This window comes from Oryctolagus cuniculus, chromosome 18 (assembly GCF_964237555.1).
Source record: "Oryctolagus cuniculus chromosome 18, mOryCun1.1, whole genome shotgun sequence".
Lineage (NCBI taxonomy): Eukaryota > Metazoa > Chordata > Mammalia > Lagomorpha > Leporidae > Oryctolagus > Oryctolagus cuniculus.
This window is the reverse complement of record NC_091449.1, coordinates 20,053,411-20,064,389: the sequence shown is the minus strand read 5'-3', so window position 1 is coordinate 20,064,389 and position 10,979 is coordinate 20,053,411.

The following is a 10,979-nucleotide window of genomic DNA, read 5'->3' as shown; positions in this document are numbered from 1 at the left end:
TGGCAGGACTGGGCTGGTAGAGGGAAGCTTGTGCTAAGGCGAGTTCCGCTTCCTTGGCTTGCTCTGCTCTCGTCCACCTGCACACGCTTGCCTTCTGCTGTCCACTGTGGCCAGGAGCAGCAAGAGGGCCTGGTGGGGAGCGCTGATGTGCTTGGGGCTCCCCAGGGTGCAGCCCAGCAGGAGCTGGGAGCCCAGTAGGAGCGACAGCCAGGCTCAGCCCCAGTGCACACTCACCCCTGCGCGCTCGGGCTCGCCCTCCCGTCTTCAGTTCTCCATGCTTTCCCTCCCTTGTGGAGGGACGGGAGCTCCAGGAACATGAGGGCTGTCAGAGGAGCTGAGGGCGTGGCCTGCTTCTCCGAAGTCTCTAAACAAGGACACGTTCACATGGGTAGGAGAGGACTTCAGTAAGTTCATGGATATTAGCATTTAAAGTGCACGGGCCAGGGTGGTGCTAACTTGCAATGATGGCATCCCATAGTGGAGAGCTGGTTTGAGTCCCAGCTGCTCAGCTTCGGATCCAGCTCTCTGCCAACAGGCCTGGGAAAGCAGTGGAAGACGGCCCCAATATGTGGGCCGCTGCTCCCGCATGGGAGTCACAGTTGGAATTCTGGTTCCTGACCTTCGCTTGGCATAGAACTGGACCTCAAGGACTTCTGGGGAATCAACCAGTAGATGAAGGATTTGTCTCTCTTTCACTGTCACTCTACATTTTGAATACATAAATAATTCCATTTTTTAAAGATTTATTTATTTATTTGAAAGTCAGAGTTACACAGAGAGAGGAGAGGCAGAGACAGAGAGAGAGGTCTTCCATCTGCTCGTTCACTCCCCAGATGGCCACAACCGCCAGAGCTGTGCCGATCCAAAGCCAGGAGCCAGGAGTTTCTTCTGTGCCTGCAGGGTCCTGAGCGGGTCTCTGCCTGAGGATGGGGGCTGTGGAACCACCCATCTCCCCAGGAACACGGGGAAGCTTGCTGCCGCTGGGCACCGGGGTCACAAACTGGAGCAAACTCCTTTCCATGGAACAATTTAATACAGGCTCAGCACCACCTGAGGGTGGCGGTGGGGGAGGGGGGCAGGGAGGAGAGTACAGTGGCTCCTGGCACGGCTGTTGTCTTCCAGTGTCAGGGTGTCCTGGCCCCAGGAAGAGCCTGGGCGGTGGGGGCTCAACCAAGTGCATAGGATGCCGTGAAGACACACGGAAGGCTGCTGCCCAGCCTGGGCAGGACAGATGCTGGACTCGGCCTCTCTTCTAGGAGGCACCCATCATCCAGGTGCCCCGTGGAATAAGAGGTAAGGAGGCCTCTGGCCAGGGAGGGCACGCGGGTCTGGTCTCCCAGCCCAGGGCTGGCTCTGGCCGGCTCCAGCCCGTGACTGTCCCCAGAGTGCGTGGGGCTGCCATGCCAGTAGGGGGAAGTCTTCAGCCGTGGCCCCCAGGCGGGGACAGCCTGCATGGGCCCTGGTTCCGGGGGCTCCGAGGCCCGTGGAGGAGCCCACATCCACAGGCCCTCCTGGCTGCCAGCATCGGAGAAGTCGTCCTCCCTGTGCTCTGGCCCGCTCAGGTTAGGGAGACTGGCGCACTGGCACAGGCCTCCCCACCTCGAGTACTCTGAAGACTCCGTGGGGCTGGCAGAACCTGGAGACTGTGGTCCCCACAGGGGAGCCCAGGCCGAGGGGCTCTGGGCTGCCTTCCCAGCTCTCCTCCTCCTCCATGCCTTCCCTCTCGGCGATGCGGAGGCCAAAGCTTTCTGGAGGACGGATCATCACTGCACGGGTAGCGGGACCCCTGGTCTGCTCCCACACTGCCACTGTGTCCTGAATGGTGATTTTGGCCTTCGGAGCAGTGGGGGCAGGAACGTGCATCTGGGGGACGCGTGCCTGCCCCAGGGGCCTGCTGCACCATTTTATAGCCTTGGCTGCAAGAAGAGACACGGTTTGTTTACCACAGCCCCCGTCTGGCCTGCTCGGTGCTTGCCCCGACCTCATCCTGGGGTCCCCATCACCACGTGTGACGCTGAGGACTCTTCCAGGCTGCTGGCCCCAGACGGGAGGGTGTGTGCAGCCCGGGCAAGGGGAGCCCTGGGACACCACCGGCTCCTCCTGCACAGCCCCACAGGGTGGATGGCCCTGAACTCCCCACCTCACTCTCATCTCTGGGGACCCAGGCACCAACTCAGGACCCCGTCACCTCCCCCACCTGACCTCCTGCGCCCTAACAGTGCATTCGCTGAGTTACCCACATCTGAGTCCCTCCTACATGGCTGGAAAGGAACTGAGCCTAAGATGATGGGGTGAGAGCTGGGGCTGTGGGGCAGACATGGAGATCGGTTTAGGCCCTTGGGAACAGGGAATGCAGTTTCTAAAGAGGTGGCAGGGGTGCCCTGTGTCCTCTGCCCCTGGGCCACTGTCTCTTTCCTGGTGAGACTGGGCTGTCACTGCTACTGTCCTACGAGCACCCAGGGGAGGCAGCACCTGGAGGCACAGTGGGGCCTCCCCAGTGCCTGGACAGCCTGCAACTGGGCCCCCACTTAGAGCCTCAGAGCTGGGACAAACCCATCTCTGCTCTGCATGGGGACCCAGGCGCTCAGGTCCTTGATGGCAGCTGCAGCAGGGGACGAGCACGGGGACCCCTCCCCACCAGAGCCCAGAGGCCAGCGATGCTCCGGGTCCTGCTGCCTTCTGTTGGCCCAAGGCTAGGGCTGCAGAGCCCACACTCAGTTGCCCTTGAGTTCTGCCACAGGGGCCCCCAGCGCCTGCCTCTGTGCCCACCCCTGCTCACAGGAGTGCACTCGGCCCCCACAACTGGGCTCAGGGCACCTGGGCCTTCCGGGGGTTCTCAGATGGCTAAAGGGGATCCAGTGCTGGCTGGTTTCCCCTTCACTGCACAGGGTCTCCCACAGCCCCACCTCCCTCTAGCCCTGCCCACATCCAGGTGGGAACCCACCCACCTGTCCTAGGAGGGTCCTGTGTGCAGACAGCTGTGGTCATCGGGCCAGGATGTCTTGGGTGTCACGCCAAGCACTGGAGGGACTGCTCAGGGGCCAATTTCCAGTGCGATGACCCTGGCCACTTCTCCTTGTGGTCTGTGGGGGCCTGGGATTGGGGATGCAACAGGGGGATTCTCAGTGCCCTCCTGAAGGGAACCCAGGCCTCCCAAACCCCCTCATGCCTCCCTCAAGTCCTGCTCACGAGGGACAGGCAGGGGGACCCCCAGCTCCTCCGTCCCAGCACCCGGGCCTCTGTGGGCCCTGAGGACTCACTGTGATGGATCTTGAGGGCCGTGTATGCCATGGCCGGGAGCACGTGCTCGCCCTCCAGGATGTAGATGTCCCGCATCCTCAGAGCCAGGGGGAACGGCACCTGGGGACAGAGGCATTGGAGGACCCGCCCGTCAGGGCCTCAGCAGGGCCCACAGGGGTGGGTGTGCAGTGTCACTACAGGGGACAGGGGGAGACTGCAGGAGCAGTGACCCAGGATATTGAGGATCTCTGTCTCTCTGCCTTTCAAAGAAATAGAAAGATCAATAGGGGCCTGTGCTCTGTACAGTAGGCTAAGCCTCCACCTGCCACACCGGCATCCTGTATGGGGCCAGTTTGCATCCCAGCTGCTCCTCTTCCAAGCCAGCTCTCTGCTTATGGCCTTGGGAAGCAGTGGGAGATAGCCCAGGTGCTTGGGCCCCTGCACCCCTGTGAGAGAGCTAGAAGAAGCTCCTGGCTTCTGACTTCTGATCAGCTCAGCTCCTGCCACTGCAACCATTTGGGGAGTGAACCAGCAGAGGAAGACCTTTCTCTACGTCTTTCTCTGTCTATAACTCTACCTCTCAAATAAATAAAATATTTTTATTGAAGGACGGGGTGGAGCCAAGATGGTGGAATAGTGAGGGCACGCACCGATAGTCCAGGAAAATTTAGTTTAATAAAAGTGGAGTTATGGTAGCCTCAGAAAAAGGATCAGGAAAAAACTGCAGAGGAAACTCTTCCGGATCTAGTGGCTGTGACTCGGAGGACCTACTGGGAGAACAAGGTCGCCCACCGCGCGGAAGCCGAGCTGCGGGAGCTGCATGGTCTGCGCGCCAGTGCAGGAAGGGGAGTGGATGTCACACAGACACCAGCAGGGAGAGCAGGGACGCCCAGGGCTCCGAGTCCACACATCGGTGCTGGAAGGGGAGGTGAGCTCAGTAACCTGAGACATTGGCGGGGAAATGGCGGTCAGAATCTAGAGGGGAGCGGGAAAGTTCACCAGACTGACTACAGGAAAGAAGGAAAAAAGGTGGGGGGGTACTGGTACAGAGGAGTTTCTCTCTCTGCCAACCTTGCAAAGGCAAGCAAGAGACAAAGAGCAGGCCTTCACTCTGGATTTAGATAACAACTAGGGAGAGCTAAGGAACTGAGTCACTACAATTCAGTAGCCTAGGCAACCCAGTGGGAGTCCAGAGGAGAAACAGAGCCTGCACAGACTCTTTGGGTAGAAGCCAGAGATCGGAAGCTAAATACCATCAATTCTGCACAGCAGTGCGGTGCGGTATTACTTACCTCCTAAATAAATAAATAAATAAAAAGGAGAGATTTACCACGCATAACCTGAGGGTGTCACCTTTGCACACCCGTAACCCAGAAGAACCAAGCAGAGCTATCAGGCCACACCCATCTCAAGCCTCCAAGGCTCCTCCAACAGCAGGCAGTCCACTTAACACAGACATAGTATTAAAAAAAACACACACACACACACAGTGACGAAAGAAGAATTAACTATGCCAAGCAACAAACACAGAAATCGAGGGAACAAGATCAACGATGACACTATGATGCCTCCAAATAAACAAAACAGCCCAAGCCAAGATTATGAAGATGATGAGATAGAAGAAATGCAAGATATGGATTTCAAAAAATTTATGATAAGAACATTTAGAAGTTTTCACAACACAACATATCAAAACTTATGGGATACAGCAAAAGCAGTATTGAGAGGCAAGTTAATAGCAATAGGTGCCTATATCAAGAAATTGGAAAGGTACCAAATAAATGAGCTTTCAGCACATCTCAAGGACCTAGAAAAACTGCAGCAAACCAAACCCAAATCTAGTAGGAGAATGAAATAATTAAAATCAGAGAAGAAATTAACAGGATTGAATCCAAAAAAACATTACAAAAAATCAGCCAAGCGAGAAGCTGGTTTTTTGAAAAAATAAACATAATGGACACCCCATTGGCCCAACTAACTAAAAAAAGAAGAGAAAAGACCCAAATCAATAAAATCAGAGATGAAAAAGGAAACGTAACAACAGACACCACAGAAATAAAAAGAATCATCAGAAATTACTACAAGGACCTGTATGCCAGCAAACAGGAAAATCTATCAGAAATGGATAGATTCCTGGACACATGCAATCTACCAAAATTGAACCATGAAGACATAGAAAACCTAAATAGACCGATAACTGAAACAGAAATCGAAACAGTAATAAAGGCCCTCCCAACAAAGAAAAGCCCAGGACCAGATGGATTCACTGCTGAATTCTACCAGACATTTAAAGAAGAACTAATCCCATTTCTTCTCAAACTATTCAGAACAATTGAAAAAGATGGAATCCTCCCAAATTCTTTCTATGAAGCCAGCATCACCTTAATCCCTAAGCCAGAGAAAGATGCAGCACTAAAAGAAAATTATAGACCAATATCCCTGATGAACATAGACGCAAAAATCCTCAATAAATTTCACACCAATAGAATACAACAACACATCAGAAAAATCATCCACCCAGACCAAGTGGGATTTATCCCTGGTATGCAGGGATGGTTCAACATTCGCAAATCAACCAATGTGATTCACCACATTAACAGACTGCAAAAGAAAAACCATATGATTATCTCAATTGATGCAGAGAAAGCATTCGATAAAATTCAACACCCTTTCATGATGAAAACTCTAAGCAAATTGGGTATAGAAGGAACATTCCTCAATATAATCAAAGCAATTCATGAAAAACCCATGGCCAGCATCCTATTGAATGGGGACAAGTTGGAAGCATTTCCACTGAGATCTGGCACCAGGCAGGGATGACCACTCTCACCACTGCTATTTAACATAGTTCTGGGAGTTTTAGCCAGAGCCATCAGACAAGAAAAAGAAATTAAAGGAATACAAATTGAGAAGGAAGAAGTCAAACTATCCCTCTTTGCAGACAATATGATTCTTTACTTAGGGGATCCAAAGAACTCTACTAAGAGACTATTGGAACTCATAGAGGAGTTTGGCAAAGTGGCAGGATATAAAATCAATGCACAAAAATCAACAGCCTTTGTATACACAAGCAATGCCATGGCTGAGAAAGAACTGCTAAGATCAATCCCATTCACAATAGCTACAAAAACAATCAAATACCTTGGAATAAACTTAACCAAGGACGTTAAAGATCTCTACGATGAGAATTACAAAGTCTTAAAGAAAGAAATAGAAGAGGATTCCAAAAAATGGAACAATCTTCCATGCTCATGGATTGGAAGAATCAACATCATCAAAATGTCCATTCTCCCAAAAGCAATTTATAGATTCAATGCAATTCCAATCAGCATACCAAAGACATTCTTCTCAGATCTAGAAAAAATGATGCTGAAATTCATATGGAGGCAAAAGAGACCTCAAATAGCTAAAGCAATCTTGTACAACAAAAACAAAGCTGGAGGCATCACAATACCAGATTTCAGGACACACTACAGGGCAGTTGTAATCAAAACAGCATGGTACTGGTACAGAAATAGATGGATAGACCAATGGAACAGAATAGAAACACCAGAAATCAACCCAAACATCTACAGCCAACTTATATTTGATCAAGGATCTAAAACCAATTCCTGGAGCAAGGACAGTCTATTCAATAAATGGTGCTGGGAAAACTGGATTTCCACGTGCAGAAGCATGAAGCAAGACCCCTACCTTACACCTTACACAAAAATCCACTCAACATGGATTAAAGACCTAAATCTACGACCTGACACCATCAAGTTATTAGAGAACATTGGAGAAACCCTTCAAGATATTGGCACAAGCAAAGAGTTTCTGGAAAAGACCCGGGAGGCACAGACAGTCAAAGCCAAAATCAACTACTGGGATTGCATCAAATTGAGAAGTTTCTGTACTGCAAAAGAAACAGTCAGGAGAGTGAAGAGACAACCGACAGAATGGGATAAAATATTTGCAAACTATGCAACAGATAAAGGTTAATAACCAGAATCTACAAAGAGATCAAGAAACTCCACAACAACAAAACCAACAACCCACTTAAGAGATGGGCCAAGGACCTCAATAGACATTTTTCAAAAGAGGAAATCCAAATGGCCAACAGGCACATGAAAAAATGTTCAAGATCACTAGCAATCAGGGAAATGCAAATCAAAACCACAATGAGGTTTCACCTCACCCCGGTTAGAATGGCTCACATACAGAAATCTACCAACAACAGATGCTGGCAAGGATGTGGGGAAAAAGGGACACTAACCCACTGTTGGTGGGAATGCAAACTGGTCAAGCCACTATGGAAGTCAGTCTGGAGATTCCTCAGAAACCTGAAGATAACCCTACTGTTCGACCCAGCCATCCCACTCCTTGGAATTTACCCAAAGGAATTTAAATTGGCAAACACAAAAGCAGTCTGCACCCTAATGTTTATTGCAGCACAATTCACAATAGCCAAGACCTGGAACCAACCTAAATGCCCATCAACGGTAGACTGGATAAAGAAATTATGGGATATGTACTCTTTAGAATACTATACCGCAGTAAGAAACAATGAAATCCAGTCATTTGCAACAAAATGGAGGAATCTGGAACACATCATGCTGAGTGAAATAAGCCAGTCCCAAAGGGACAAATATCATATGTTCTCCCTGATCAGTGACAACTGACTGAACACCAAAAAGGAAACCTGTTGAAGTGAAATGAACACTATGAGAAATGGTGACTTGATCAGCATAGCCCCGACTGTTAATGAACAACTTAATACATTATCCCTCTTAGTATTTTTTTTGTCTGTTCTACTTAATATGACTGGTTTAATTCTGTAATTAATACACAGTTATTCTTAAGTGTTGAAATTTAACTGAAATGTGATCCCTGTTAAACATAAGAGTGGGAATAAGAGAGGGAAGAGATGTACAATTTGGGACATGCTCAAGCTGACTTGCCCCTAATGGTAGAATTAGAAACATACCAGGGGATTCCAATTCAATCCCATCAAGGTGGCATATACCAATGCCATCTCACTAGTCCAAGTGATCAATTTCAGTTCACAATTGATCATAATGAAAGGACTAAGAGTCAAAGGGATCACATAACAAGTCTAGTACCTGCTAATACTAACCAATAGAATAAATAAAGGGGAGAGTGATCCAACATGGGAAGCGAGATACTCAGCAGACTCATAGAATGGCAGATGTCCTAAACAGCACTCTGGCCTCAGAATCAGCCCTAAAGGCATTCGGATCTGGCTGAAAAGCCCACGAGAGTATTTCAGGCATGGAAAGCCAAGACACTCTGGCAAAAAAAAAAAAACAAAAACAAAAACCCTAAATGAAAGATCTCTATGAGTGAGATCCCAGTGGAAAGAACAGGTCTTCAAAGAAGGAGGTACCTTTCTCTGAAGGGAGGAGAGAACCTCCACTTTGACTATGACCTTGTCTAAACAAGATAGGAGTTGGAGAACTCAAAAGGCTTCCATAGCCTTGGAAACTCATGACTGCAGCATAGGGAGATTACTGATGCCATAAACAGGAGTGTCAATTTGTAAAGTCAACAACAGGAGTCACTCTGCACTTACTCCTCATGTAGGATATCTCTGTCCTTAATGTGCTGTACAGTGAGATTTAATGCTATAACGAGTACTCACACAGTATATTTCACTTTGTGTTTCTATGGGGGTGCAAACTGTTGAAAGCTTTACTTAATGTATACTAAACTGATCTTCTGTAAAAAAAAGAAAAAAAGAAATTATCAATTCCCAACTTGACTCTCACTGGGATGAAACATGACAATAGGTCTGATCTGATTTCATCATCATTTAAAAAATCATCTATTATTTTTTACTTTATGTTTCTGTGTGAGAGCAAACTGTTGAAATCTTTACTTAATGTATGCTAAACTGATCTTCTGTACATAAAGAGGATCAAAAATGAATCTTGATGTGAATGGAAGGGGAGAGGGAGTGGGAAAGGGGAGGGCTGTGGGTGGGAGGGACATTATGGGGGGAAGCCATTGTAATCCATAAGCTGTACTTTGGAAATTTATATTCATTAAATAAAAGTTAAAAATAAATAAAATATTTTTATTTTATTTTTTTTGACAAGCAGAGTAGGAGAGAGAGAGAGAGAGAGAGAGAGAGAGAGAGAGAGAGAGAGAGAGAGAAAGGTCTTCCTTTTTCCGTTGGTTCACCCCCCAAGGGGCTGCCAGGGCCAGCACGTTGCAGCCGGCGCACTGTTCCAATCCGAAGCCAGGAGCCAGGTGCCTCCTCCTGTTCTGCCATGCAGGTGCAGGGGCCAAGCACCTGGGCCATCCTGCACTGCACTCCCAGGCCACAGCAGAGAGCTGGTCTGGAAGAGGAGCAACTGGGACAGAATCCGGCGCCCTGACTGGGACTAGAACCCAGGGTGCCGCCGCTGCAGGCAGAGGATTAGCCTAGTGAGCCACAGGGCTGGCCAATAAAACCTTTTTAAAAAAAGATAAATAAAGGACTAGTGCTGTGGTTCAACGGGTTAGGGCCTAGGCCTGTGGTGCCAGCATCCCGCATCCCATGTGGGTGCTAGTTCGGATCTTGGCTGCTCCACTTCCAATCCAGCTCTATGCAATGACCTGGGAAGGCACTGGAGAATGGCCCGGGTCCTTGGGCCCCTGTGCCCATGTGGGAGGCCCAGGGAAGGTTCCTGGCTCCTGGCTTCAGGTCAACTCAGCTCTGGCCATTTCAGCTGGTTGGGCAGTGGACCAGTAGATGAAAGACTTCTCTCTCTCTCTGTCTCTCCTTCTCTCTCTGACTTTCAAATAGATAAATAAATCTTTTTAAAAAAAGATAATTAAAGTTTTAAAACTGTAGAAGGAATGATGGAAAAAGTGAACCTCACCGTAGCAAATTCAGAATGTCTTGATAGGGCCTGGCGCTGTGGTGTTGCAGGTAAAGCTGCTGCCTGCAGTGCTGGCATGGCATACAGGTGCCAGTTCTAGTCCCAGCTGCCCCACTTCCGATCCAGCTCTCTGCTATGGCCTGGGAAAGCAGAAAATGGCCCAAGTCCCTGGGCTCCTGCACCTGTGTGTGAAACCCAGAGGAAGCTCCTGGCTCCTGGCTTTGGATCGGCGTAGCTCCAGCCGTCGCAGCCAGTTGGGGAGTGAACCAGTGGATGGCAGACCTCTCTCTCTCTGCCAACACGCACAGCCTCAGTCTGATCATGAGAACATCAGGCCAAGTCAAACTGAACGTTCCTCTGCAGCATAACTGACCAGGACTCTTCAGAAGCGTCCAGGCCATGAAGGAAGACTGAAGAACTGTCCCAGACTCTGGGAGACTAACCAGACAGGACACTGGAGGCAAGCTGGAGGCCTGGCTCACACCCTGGACCAGAAAAAGGAAACCAGTGGGAACATTGCAACACTCCAGTGAGGGCCAAGGACACTTTAGTTAGTACACTATCTTGCTTTGTAAACCACACACAGGGCTCTTTCTGCATGACCAATCAAGCACACGATGCACACAACAGAGAGCATAGCTCTGGCCCTGCTCCGGGTGGGGATAAAGACCCCAGCTACTTCCTGTGACACACCTCTCTCCACACTGCTGCCTGCACCAACACAAACTCACATCCCAGGGCCCCAGTGAGGTGACCTGTGCTCACCACCTGGCACTGCCTGCTGCAACATCAGTTACCTGTGACAAATCAAAACACAAGCTCCCTGGGGCAGCGATTCTGAGATCACTGCGTCTCCACAGGCTGGCACAGAGA